Source organism: Mixophyes fleayi, chromosome 3 (genome assembly GCF_038048845.1).
Source record: "Mixophyes fleayi isolate aMixFle1 chromosome 3, aMixFle1.hap1, whole genome shotgun sequence".
Taxonomy (NCBI): Eukaryota; Metazoa; Chordata; class Amphibia; order Anura; family Limnodynastidae; genus Mixophyes; species Mixophyes fleayi.
In genome coordinates, this window is record NC_134404.1 from 326,037,284 (window position 1) to 326,050,884 (window position 13,601).

Below are 13,601 nucleotides of genomic sequence, written 5' to 3' on the forward strand. Positions count from 1 at the left end.
GTGTGAAGGGGTTAAAGTTTTTGCGTGGCTTCAATCTACTCCATGGGTTACAAAAACAAATTTTCACTATCACCCCTTCCCCCTTTTTCTCCATTGTCAAAGTAAATTTAGAAGCTGGAGAAAGGAAGGAAGATTTTAGTTGTTACAGAATAAAATGAAAAAGTATTTTAAAAAATATTATTTTTTTTAATAACATTATCCAGTTTCCCAAATTAACCTTTTGTGTTCCCATTATGTATTTATTTATGTGTTTTATTCATTAGATTTGGATCAATTAGTTTAGATAAAAATCAATCATACCATTATTCTTATAATAGCCTTAAACCTTGCACAAAGCATATATCAAGTAACTCCACACTTGGGAGAACGAGACAACGGCATTTCGTGGTCATTTTCTGGGTTTGCACTAATTGTGTAAAAGTAACCGTTAGCAGAATTCAAGAAAAAGTCAAAAAATGATGCCTGAAAACTCTCATCTTACAAAAATAAAAATATATTTAATCCAAAGTGCTATCAAATGAAAAGCTCATCTCCCTGATATAAAAATTTCCTTAGCCCAAAACGTTATTCCTGGCGCAAAATGAAAAAGCAAAAAAAAAAAAATTGTTTCCAATCCTGGTGCAAACTACATGATGGGGTTACTGTTTTACTGTGTCAATCAGTGTGTCAGTTTCATTTATAAGTTAGAAAAAAAAAAAAAAAGCAGAGTAGGCGATTTTTACAGTAAAAAGTGCTGAATTAGCAAATCTGCTTCTGAGTAAAGTTCTCGGATTAGCTCATATACAAAGAGTTTCAGAACAGCTTGAGACTTTTGAAAACACTCATAGTTTGGAATATTTTTTTAGGTTGCGTAACAGCTGCTAACAGTTACTGCTATTACTGTAAAACTGAATAGTGAGGGGAGGTAGACTTCCTCACCTCAAAAAAAAAAAAAAGCCACAGACGGGTATAAATTAAGAAGCACTACAAAAAAAAAAAAAGTCACATACAGACGTTGAGTTATGTTTGACCCCTAGGAGGCAGAGCCCTTGAATAAGAAGTGACTCCTACTTCTCCTTATGACCACCCTGTTCTACTGCTCCTGTCCAGTTTTTTACCAATGTTCTGCATAGTAGCTGGACAAAGAGCCTCTGCCCTTGTTTACCATATATTTGATTTGATTTGATTTCATTTATTTGGAATATTAGAGGGAAAGCCTCAACTTCCCCCTGGAAAATAGCAGTGGAATGTTCAGAAACCACTTCCGTCCGCACACACCCATTGTAGATATCATTCACAACACCACAGTCCCCGGCCTCATTGTGAAGAGAGGAAATTCTCTTGGCCCTTCCATTCTGAAGTGTCCTACAGCCACACTCTTACCCTTTGGCACCCAACAGTCCAGTGGCCTCTTCAGAAGGACACAATGACAATTTTGTTCAGTTTTTCAAGATAGTGGCTGCCAGACACAGTGGGGATACAGGGAATTGACGCCCCCTCTGAACTCCCTCTTGAGTATGTAGGACCAGTCCATTAGGTCCTGCATAAATGACACAAACCAGTCCTGAGTCTGGTGCTTCAGCCTGCCTCCACTGTTGCTCCAGCCACCATTTCCAGATTTAGTTCCCCACAGCAGCCTATACTGCGACTCCTTATGGGTCCAGCCTTCTCAAAGCATACAGTGATTCCAGCAAACAAAGACTGACTACTGCTCTCCCAAGATCACCTCCTTGTCAGGGAAATGTTTTTTTATTTCCATTCGTACCTCCTGCAGCCAGCTTGTGATAGGCAAGAGGGAAGGCTTCAACTTTTGTGGCTCATTCCCCTTCAGAATGCAGCAGGGTGGTACAGATTTGACTATACCCTGTCCAAGATGTGGACATGTACCATCCTTAAGAGCCTATAACCATTGTTTGGTGGTCCTCAGTTATATCTGCACCAGGTGCCAGACTTAATTACCTGCTGGCCCCCTCTGCTCTACCTGCACCGCTCCAGAATCCCAGACGGCACCCACAGGGTCTGTAACTCTCCAGACAATGCCTCAGCTTGAATGTTTCTAGTCTAGAAGGTAATCGTTAGACAGCATTTTTCATCTACATATCCAGACAGGGGGTATTGGGAAATCTTTCGGAAGAGTTGGAAGTGCACCCTTCCTGAAGTGAAGAAGAAAGTGAAATCAGGTAACATGATGAGGTTTGGGCCAAGACAACTTGGCAGCTCCCCAGATTCCCTCCCTGTGACTGATTGCATTGGCTGTCTCATTACGGTGGTACTTTCAGCTCTAAATATTCTACTGTCTGGTACTGGGAAATTTTTCACCTCAGGTTCAGTGCATAGGACAGCCTTTTCAGCTTGCCTGGCAAAGCTGACCTTCACTTGAGTGAAAGGGTTGCAAAATAGCACCCCCAAGGCAGAGCTGATGCAGCACGCCTCTATCATCATCATCAGCAGCTATTTATATAGCGCCACTGATTCCGCTTCACTCTACGGAGAACTCACTCACATCTCTATCATCATCTTGTACACCTATCTCCGTGTAAAATGAAGTGGCCCTAGATTTCATCAGGTTAGCTGCCAAATCCATGGCTAATTTGGTGGTAGATGTGAGCCAAGTCCTGTGACTCAAATCCCGATCAGTGAACAATACTTCCAAAGGGTCTATGCTCTATGTTTTAGGAAAGACATTATTTAAGCCAGAACTAAAGATATTCACGAATGCTCTACGAGTTCATTTCAGCTGCAAGATCTCTTTTCACTCCCTTACTGGTAAACAAGAGAACAATCCAAGAAGCCACAGACTGCTTCCTTTGGGGCAGTACAGCCTAAAAAGAAGCCCTTCTGATAGAGGTAAGCCCTTCTGACTATCAGTCAGGACCGGTGGCATGACAGTGATAGAGGCTTGCCTCCTCCTCCTATTAAGCAACTCCTGCTTTTGCTCTAAATTTGATACCTGGGTACTCAGAGTCATCAATTTGGAATACCAACTATAGTTGAACGCTGTGCAAGAACATCAATCATCATCATCATCATCATCACCATTTATTTATATAGCGCTACTGAATCCGCAGCGCTGTACAGAGAACTCATTCACATCAGTCCCTGCCCCATTGGAGCTTACAGTCTAAATTCCCTAATATACATACACACAGACAGACAGACAGACAGAGAGAGAGAGAGAGAGAGACTAGGGTCAGTTTTTTTTATAGCAGCCAATCAACCTACTAGTATGTTTTTGGAGTGTGGGAGGAAACCGGAGCACCCGAAGGAAACCCACGCAAACACGGGGAGAACATACAAGCTCCACACAGTTAAGGCCATGGTTGGGAATTGAACTCATGACCCCAGCGCTGCGAGGCAGAAGTGCTGACCACTTAGCCACCGTGCTGACCCATCACCTCGCCCATTCCCCCCTCCTAAGTAGACCAGTATGGTTGAAGGCTCCCTACCCTGTGCTGTTGTTTCATAATCAACCTCACATTCTATGGAGACCTGCAAGTCACTGACTAAAAACTCTTAATGGGCAACAATCCTAACAGCGAAGCCCAGCAGTCTCTACACACATGAAAAAACTATGAAGTAAAACATTTTGTTTCAGGGTTTTTTCTTGCTATTAAGAAACCATATTTTGATATACATGCACCTTGTCATTTAGGTTTTCCTCTGCACTCGCTGAAATGAGGAAGAAGATGTGACTTCACTGGCCATCACACAGTATATAACATTACACAACATCCTCCTGTTGTGGCCTGTTAAAGAAATGAGCGAGTTTTTCCCGCAGTACTGTATAAGCAAACAATATTAATAGATAAAAAAAATCCTAACATTAAAGAGACAGAATGTTGAACGATCGAGCATGAACTATATCCTTTCTCTGTGATATCTCCCACTAGTAAAGACACAGAGCCCCGTCTGAGACCTGTTACTTAAAGTACAGTCATCTTATTTACTTACTAAGTGGGCTCAGAGCCAATGTCACACCTGGACTAGGAGCAATGTTCCGCCTAATTCCCTTACAGGTATAAGCTGAAGAGAAGAGTACTTTACTTGAAGTAATGGATAGATTTTACTGAAGGGATGCAGTTGAAAATACCAATGTCATTTTCTTTATTTTCCTTCGTGAACGTTGTCTGAATAGCCAATATTTTATGCTCTCTCATATAAAGGTTAACAGTAAATCTGACACAACTACTGTAGGGACCTCAGAAAGGTTTTGCACCCATCCTTTGTGGTTCATTTACAGCTAGGATCAAGCTTTGCCCTGGAGCAGAATCTGCAGCCCTGTTGCATTAGGGTGCAGAGGCAAACATTTGTTTTTCATGCAGGGCAAATACCGCAAGCTACACACACACATACTGCCCAGCTGTTTTTACACCAACCGATTTGGGGCCTTAACCAATATTCATGAGAGCAAAGTGCCTCGTGCCTCAGTGACCTTGTGGGTTCATAATGAATTAATAGACTGCACTGTCATGAATATTGACTCATTCCACGAAATAGCTCTTTGTTTAGGTGACTGGAACACTTTAATGCTTAAATATTTGCTTGCAGCTAGGATTTTGATACATTTCTAATCCTTATATTTTATTGCAAGACAATTAAAACGATTGTAGTGTGACATATAATATAATATAATATAATATATAGAACTTATCAAGTCCACAGCTAGGGGAGGTGATCGTTATAAGAAACTGTGTAAACAAGAGGTTTTTTTGGATATATCTTCTCGATACATTATCTCTTACGGGTCTAAATAAATCATTGGAACTTAATAAAATATTTGAAAATGGTTCGATTATATCTGTATATATATATATATATATATATATTATTATTTTTTCTTTTTGGGGTATATTCATTTGTTACTGTTTATTGTCCACAGTTGCTCTTTGATATATATTATGGGTTTAGATCTTAAATAAAGTGTTATACACACTTGATATATATACTCAATCTGTTAGGTTGTCCAAGGATATGTGTGTGTGTATTCACATACACACATTTATCTATTTACTCTTTCTCTTATTTATCTTTGATTATCTTGTCCCTGTATTCCTCTCTATCTCTCATATACATCAATGGTTAAGATTATAAGAAGTTAATGACTGTCAAAATGCTAAAGATCGCATTACTTAATATTTGCAGATGTTGAGTCCCTTTTTTACAACAAGTGTTTGTGTTATAATGATTACTATCTGAGACCTATGCACTGCAGGTATAGGGTTAATTTAACAACATGTGTTAATGATTTTTAATTAAGCTGAACCACATATAAGATCGCTAAGATCTATGCCTATTAGTTCTCTGATGAAGTTGCCTGGAGGCGATGAAACGCGTTAGCTGGACTATACCACAACCTTGATAGTTTTTATTTGTCCAACATTTTATGCTGGTTTTTATTATCCTTTGATTCATCGGATATCTGTGAACAGCCGCTATATACCTGAATATATCTGTCAAGACTGTTGTTTATATGCTGCGCACATCCAGTGCACTAGGAAGATCTCCATCTGCTGTGCGTGTACAGCCAGCTACTTCCCAAGAACCTAGTTCGTTGACACTTGTTCCCGGGGACCGTGATTTCATTGCACCAGGGACGTGAGCGCTCAAGTTTTTCCGTGGAGGTACCTTTTTATCTTATTGTCTCTCCAGTTATCTGGTAAGGAACTCACACCATATATCAACACACGGATGGGCTATCTCTCTGACTGTATTATCTCGATATCCCCGGTCTAATCAAGTTGTCATTTCATCATCTTCGTTACTCTGGAACATTGTATTATCCATGCGGTTTTGATTACCATCACGATTCATTCATACCGATGAAAAAGTATTTTTTTATATATTTTTTATCTTTTACATCTATATTTTTTCCAGCTGTTGGTTTTTTATGCGCATTTATAGGTTATATGTAGGTGCACCTACTGTATCAATCATTGTGTTATATATTATAGTGGTTTTATACTATCTTGAGCACAAGTATATTTGTGCATGTAATAATTGTGTTGATTACATTTAATAAATATATTCTTTTTTAACCCTCTGCAGTGCATATCTTTTTGAGTGCGTGTGGTGACCATTGCAATCTTTGGTTTTATTATTGCATTTTTTGTTTGGGTAGCAGATTCCCTAGCTTTGGCATCTCACCAGTCATTATTAGCACCGGAAATATTTGTTGTGTTTATGTATTAAATGTCAATGCAATTAATTTGATAGGTTGGGGAGAGGGCGATAGGCCTATTTATTAACTGTGGATGAATTAATATAATGTCAGGGCTGGTTGGAGACAAAATATGCACATTTATTAAATGTGAATGCTATTAATTTAATGCCTGGTCTTATTTATCTGAATACTATTATATTTGATGTTTTATTAAATAACAATGCTACAAATTTAATATCAGGGCTGGTTGGGGAGAAAAAAAACATATTTTTATAAATGTGAATGCTATTAATTTAATATTGGGGCTGGTTGGGGGAAAGGGAGGCTTAATTCTTAAACATGGGTGTTATTGATTTAATGTCAAGGCTACTCGTCACTACAAAATGACAGCTAGAATCTGATTAGGTTGCTATAGGCAACATCTCCACTTTTTCAAACTCACAGCTTGATAAATTTACCCTATAGTGTAGATCATGAAGGCAGATAATGCCCTTTATCCATGTTTAGTTGTGACATAAGAAACTTGGTACAGATAACTGATCACATTCCCAGACATGGTAAATTAAGAAAATAAAGTAATTATGATTACATGGATCAGAGGTGGACACCATGACATTATTAATGAGAATCACATATGGTCTTTGGTCCTTCATTACATTTTCCAATAAGGCTTGAACTGATAAAACCCTAATTATACTCAAGAAGTCACAACGATTCACCGATGCAACATGTTTACACATCCAAAGCAAAAAGTTAAAGGTGAACTCCGTTTTCAAAAAATAACTAATAGCAAACTCCTGTATGTGGGTTTTTTGTAGTCCCTGCCTAAAAGTACTGTTATTCACGTTATAGGAGCAGTAACAATTCTCCATCCATGTTTACATTCAGACTAGATCTCCACTGACCGATTATTCACTAACATCACCTCCTTCTGCTTGTCAGTCGACTGCAGGTCCCAGATGCATTGCCCTGATGCTATAAAGAAAGTTACCAAATGAAGGAAGATATATTAAAATCTGCATAGGTAATAGAAGTCTGGCTGATAATGTGCCAGATGGGATGGCGTATGTATTCAGAGCTGTGACGTAGGGGAAGGATGCAGGAGGTGGGACCTGAATATGCCAAATCATATGTACTAACAACGGAAATAAAATCTACAAGTTGCAGCTGCAGGAAATAAAAAAACCTACAAAACGTCAGTAAATGTGAATGAGGTAAATGTTAAGCACAGCACTTACACAGCAATAAATCAAAGTTATATGAAGGAGAACACTCTCTTTTAAAGGGCCACTAAACCTCAAAATTAAACTGTTCAGATATTAAACCATGAAAGTATAAAACATTATTAATCTCACATTCCAATGCAGCACTGTCAAAAGTATAACCTCCTCCCTTCATTACAGGCAGCGGAAACTCCTCCCACATCCTTCATTACAGGCAGCTAAAACTCCTCCCACATCCTTCATTACAGGCAGCTAAAACTCCTCCCACATCCTTCATTACAGGCAGCTAAAACTCCTCCCACATCCTTCATTACACAGATGAAACTCCTCCCACATCCTTCATTACGGGCAGCTGAAACTCCTCCCACATCCTCCATTACAGGCAGCTGAAACTCCTCCCACATCCTCCATTACATGCAACTGAAACTCCTCCCACATCCTTCATTACAGGCAGCTGAAACTCCTCCCACATCCTTCATTACAGGCAGCTGAAACTCCTCCCACATCCTTCATTACAGGCAGCTGAAACTCCTCCCACATCCTTCATTACAGGCAGCTGAAACTCCTCCCACATCCTTCATTACAAACGCTGAAACTCCTCCCACATCCTTCATTACAGGCAGCTGAAACTCCTCCCACATCCTTCATTACAGGCAGCTGAAACTCCTCCCACATCCTTTATTATAGGCAGCTGAAACTCCTCCCACATCCTTCATTACAGGTAGCTGAAACTCCTCCCACATCCTTCATTACAGGCAGCTGAAACTCCTCCCACATCCTTCATTACAGACAGCTGAAACTCCTCCCACATCCTTCCTTACAGATGCTGAAACTCCTCCCACATCCTTCATTACAGGTAGCTGAAACTCCTCCCACATCCTTCATTACAGATGCTGAAACTCCTCCCACATCCTTCATTACAGGCAGCTGAAACTCCTCCCACATCCTTCATTACAGGCAGCTGAAACTCCTCCCACATCCTGCATTACAGGCAGCTGAAACTCCTCCCACATCTTAATGGTGGGATCTCATCAGGGGCAATTGCAGGATTTGTAGAGGGGGGTTTCCACACCACGCCACCAGTGGGCGTGACCAGCATGCATGGGGGCGTAGCTATAATTTTAGAGAGCTTGGCTGGTCTCCAGCTCTTTCTATCCCCATAATATACATTGCCCGCGTGCACTACTGTTAGGTGCAGCTCTCTCTTTTCGAGCAGAGCCGTGTGGAGCGGGGGCAGGGTCCAGCCACCTCAATTATACAGTGCCCCAGGCTTGGAGGGGGTTTCCAGGCACTAGAAAACCCCTCCTCAGTTTGCCTATGCTGATATACTTCAAAAATAAGTTGAGACTGAGATGACACTGTCTGCTTGTTTAGATAGAGAAGCACTTTCCTCCTAAAATGGCAGCCTGCTGCAGAGGAGTGAAAGGGAAGCGTGGTGAACGACATATTTAATTACATATAGACAATCTAGTCATTTCATGTATATTGTACAGTTCAGTAATACACAACCTTATATATATATATATTCACTATAAATATTGCCTTTACTCGCTCTTTGACAAGTGGCATCACCACTGCAATCACAGGTTACCTTGCTGCACAGATTGTGACTGAACTGCGCTACTACATTGATGCCAAAGTCATCAGCAAGCTGACATAAAAAGTACAATCACCTGCGGTGTATGTTATACAATACATGTTTCCTGGCCCTGAACTGTCTTCCTATTGGCTGTAATGCACCTGTGTTGGTATTTAGCAAAATAATCGTATCAATATACTTGTTAACATGACAAACAGATATCTCAACTGTCCTCTTACAATCTTGCTGTGTGCTCAGCGTAAGATATCACCATATTCTGATAGATAACTACATGCTAATGTTAAAACATATTTAAAATCATCTCTTCGACCCTTCAGCTCAATGTAATGGAGAAGTCACAGCCATCATATATCCATGTCAGTGTATATACATTACAGACATTACATCAGCTTACAAATATAGAATTACTGGAAAGTTCCCGGATATATATTTTTACTTCCCATAGACTCAATATATCACATGTTTACGGCCCATGGAAAAAGGAGGACGATATGAATGAGCTACTTTCAGGTACATTATACACAAGTATTACATAGAACTACACAGTCCACAGAGGACAGAGTGAAGAGACGTGCAGGGGTCCCAATTTTCCTCCACAGCAGTAATGGGCAACAGTCTCCCCTCCGAGCCTTTAACGGTGGCCCCCAGCTCATTCCTTCTTTATGTCCCACTGGTTTATCAGCTTTAAACGTGAAAGACATATTCTATCATTGGGCACATCGCACATGTTTGTTATAGCTTATAACACATGTTTATTGTAAATTAAAATGCCTTCTGTTATGTTAATACAGATGGTGTCTCTTTCTTTTTTTAATTAATTCATTGCATTATTTTAATCTATTATTGAGATTAAGGGTAATGTGCGGTCCTTTGGAAGGTTAGAGGGCCACACATCATGTGGCCCTTGAATTTTAACAGGATGGCTATCACTGATCTGCAGGGTAATCAAATCTAGCATACATGACATCCTAAAAGTAGTTAGTAGCTTTCTGGATTTATAATATAAATAAATAAATACATCTTTATTGAAAGAGCGGACAACATACAATTTATGTATATAGGAATAGGACGTCCAAGGTAAGGATGTGGCTCTTGGGGCAACACAGTTTCTTGTAAAATAAGAGGCTTTGCAGCTGTCAATTTCTTTGCAGTTTGACCTAAAAATTGTAACTAAGACTATTATTATATTTTTCATCTCTCTCTTTCTCTCTCTCTCTAAAGAGAGAGAGAGAGAGACTTATAGATGTATGAGATATATATACTAAATATCTATAATGCATCACAAAATATCGATCAACACATAAACATATCTTTACCACAACATTTACACAGAGTGTCTCTCATTTGCATATACAGTACAATTTATGCTTCGTCACATACTATACAGTAATTTAGCACCTTTGCTGGAAACAGAATTCAATTAGAGACTAGGCAGCAATAAAAGGGTGCGGCAGGATGAAAAACACAATACATCTTTTTAAAAAAAATGTAAAAAAAATAAATATTTTCAGATGAAATTAAGAAGCTCACTTAGAGTTAAGATTAAGTCCAATTAGACGGTGCGGTTTGGCACCTCGGAAAATATATCATGTTGCTCTGCAGAGAGGTGGGGGATTAAATTTTGAACGTGCAGACAGATTTAGAGTTGTGAGGGGGGTGCGAACTACCTCAACTCTAAATCGCAGTGTAAAAATAAAGCTGTCCAATGTTTGTGTGCTATATGCAACAGCAGACATTATTTTCTCAGCATGCAAAACAATTGCATTACCCCTTACATTGCAACATGGTTTGTTCCGATGCAAACTTGCACCCTTTAAATACTACGGGGGATATTCAATTCAACGCGAAGATCAGGCTGGAATTTTGTCTTATCAACATGTTTTGCAAATAATATATTTTTGCATAATTATCTATAAATAATAAAATACAATTATTTAAGTATTACATACATAAAATTACCCGGGCAGTGCAGATATGCTTTTATTTAATATAAGGGCAACCCTAGTTCAACATTTTCCAGAAAAGGCAATGACAGGGGCTTGAAAAATATTTAAAACTAAACTATTTTCGTTTATTCTATTTATTAATATATGGCATAACTGAGGCTAGGGGCAACAACACCAGGATATTTCAAACTAGGGAATCGCTGCATTCTAAAGCGAGGAAACCCTCAGTCAGTATAACATCAAAGAGATTTGGAAATGCTTTCCAGACAACTCAATTGTCAGCGCTCTCCAATCAGAGCAAACTTGTTTAGAACATCTTGGTATTGTGATTGAACAGTGTATTTTCTCTTTAGCCTGGCATTCTAAAACTCCTGTGTGACGCTTCCTATTTCCCTCATTTTAAAATTGTATCGTGACAATTTCCACAGATTTCTTTAACTAATAAAAATATGTAATTTTTCCCTTGAATATTTTACCAGTTCTACCTTTACTACCCTGTTAAAAGTTGGGCTGTCACTGGGATTTTATTGTCCTTCTAGGTAAAAATGGGACAGTGCTAATTAATAGAGCAGAAGCATAACTGAGAGGATAGGCAGGACGTCTGTCTGTTTCCGGAATTGCTGGCAAACCTAGTTACAATAAATATATTATAAGCATAACACTTTAAATTGAAATACAGTGCTAGCGTTTTACTACGCAGGACTAAACTGACAATAGTACAAAATGAGTTCAACTTTTACACAACATTCTAAAGTGATGGCAACATTCTGTGTGCGATTCTGACACAGGCGTACTGAATAATGCTACTGCTAGCTATGAATATACTTGTGAATACTTTGCTGTCTAATGGCAGAAGAGCATCTTCTCAGAAGGACAGAATTTTATTTCGGAATTATTTCATTTTTATGACAATTCTGAAAATAAATACTTGTAGCGTTTATAAAAAAAAAAACTATTTCAGCAATCTGTCAAAAACTCAAATAATTTAAATATGCCAATATTTATTATAAATCTGCAGTACAGAAAGATGTTTTACACTTTACAAAAGCAAAATATGCCCTCTTGATTGCATCTTTACTTGCATTGTCTTTAATTACAGCCAATAAAAAAATCAAAATATTATTTACTTATAAAGCACCAACATATTTGCACAGTACAGTACGATAATGGATTACATAGAAGGTCACAGCAAATATAGACTAGTCATTAATAAGAACTTAACTTTTCCTCATTCATTTGTATGTTGATGTAAACAATGCTTTGAAACAATTATTTCAAAGTGTAAACACTGATAATCTTAATATTTAAGTCTAGAAATATATATATCTGCTCTCTCAAGAATCACAAAAAACGCAATATCTCTATAATACAGAGCAGTACATTGAGAACTATGTTGTTTCCAGTTCCATACAAATCAAGTTGGCACTATAGCAGATTAATAAGTAACTTCTAAAGAGCGATATAACAAAGTTAATTAATAACTCCAAAAGAATGAGCATTTATGACATCGCTGCCGTGGAGTTATTATTAAAGACATTCTTAATCACTTAAGTTACTACACTGAAACAAAATAAAACATTTTTACTTTTTCTCTTGTTATGCAAACATCTAAACAGTTATTAAGCTAAAAATTCAAAAGGAAAATACAGAATCAGAACAGATAACTGGAGGCGATATTATCGAAACAAAATAAAAAATAGGTACAGTACCTGAGTAAGATTCTATATTTGGTTTCCTGTTACATAGGTAAACTCCAAAAAGTTTCAGAACTCTGTGTTTTCTTCATTCTGAAGCCAACAAAAGACAGAATGAATGATTAAGTGACTGCGGGTTATGGGAAATTCACACTAACTAATACAGGTATAGTGACAAAACAGGGGGGCGGAGGTAGGACCTCCGACAGCAGCCGAGATTAGGAGATTGTACTTCAATTACAATTAGAGGCTGATGGTTCAGAAAAAACGTTATTTCATGTTGCCAACTGTACTTCTAAAGTGAAAACTAATAGATTCAAGAATAAATCTGAATTTTCTCCTATTAATCAAAGGAGTTCAACTATACAACTATTCTATAGAAATATGCTGAATGATTTTAAAACATTATGTTATAAGAACATGAATAGGGATTTAGGTAGAGATAACTTAACGATATTGGAAAGAAAAGCTTTGAAGGAGTTACAGCAAGATTTATCTTTGATTATTAGGGCTGCTGATAAGGGAGTAGAAGTTGTGATTGCTAGTGGGGAGGGGGGCTATATGAATGAAGCCCTTAGGCTGTTGTATGATACAACCTTTTAAAAGGTTCTATCTGGGAAACCAACTAAGGCATTCAAAATTGAATTACAAGTTCTTTTGGATTCTGCTTTCACAGAGGGGGTGATATCAAGAGAGGAATTTGTTTTCTTTTATTTTCTGTGTTTTTTTATTTACTGAAAATCCATAAATCACTGATTTCACCACCAGGACAATCTATTATTTTAGGCATAGGGTCGTTAACTTCAAGTCTTATCGTTTTATGTTGATCACTTTATGCAAGAGTATGTCATTTCTTGAAATCACACATTTTAAATTTGATTGCAGAGATTACTTGGCGACCGGGGTAAGAGTTTATAACCCTGGACGTCCAGGCACTCTATACTAGTAGTCCACATTTGGCTGGTACTAACGCTATAAAAAGTACATTAACAAAAGATG

At 38.2% G+C, this 13,601-nt stretch overlaps 1 protein-coding gene across 5 annotated transcripts in view; it reads right to left on the reverse strand.

Annotated features, from left to right (window-relative positions):
* TRERF1 (transcriptional regulating factor 1) overlaps positions 1–13,601 on the reverse strand; it is a 112,446-nt gene that overhangs the window by 65,580 nt on the left and 33,265 nt on the right. For 3 of the 5 annotated variants that reach the window (XM_075204183.1, XM_075204179.1, XM_075204182.1), the window contains exon 2: positions 12,618–12,695. The exons of the other annotated variants lie outside the window; for them this stretch is intronic. The gene's annotated coding sequence lies outside the window, so the exon portion shown is untranslated. The remainder of the gene's footprint in view (positions 1–12,617; positions 12,696–13,601) is intronic. 5 annotated transcript variants of the gene reach the window in all.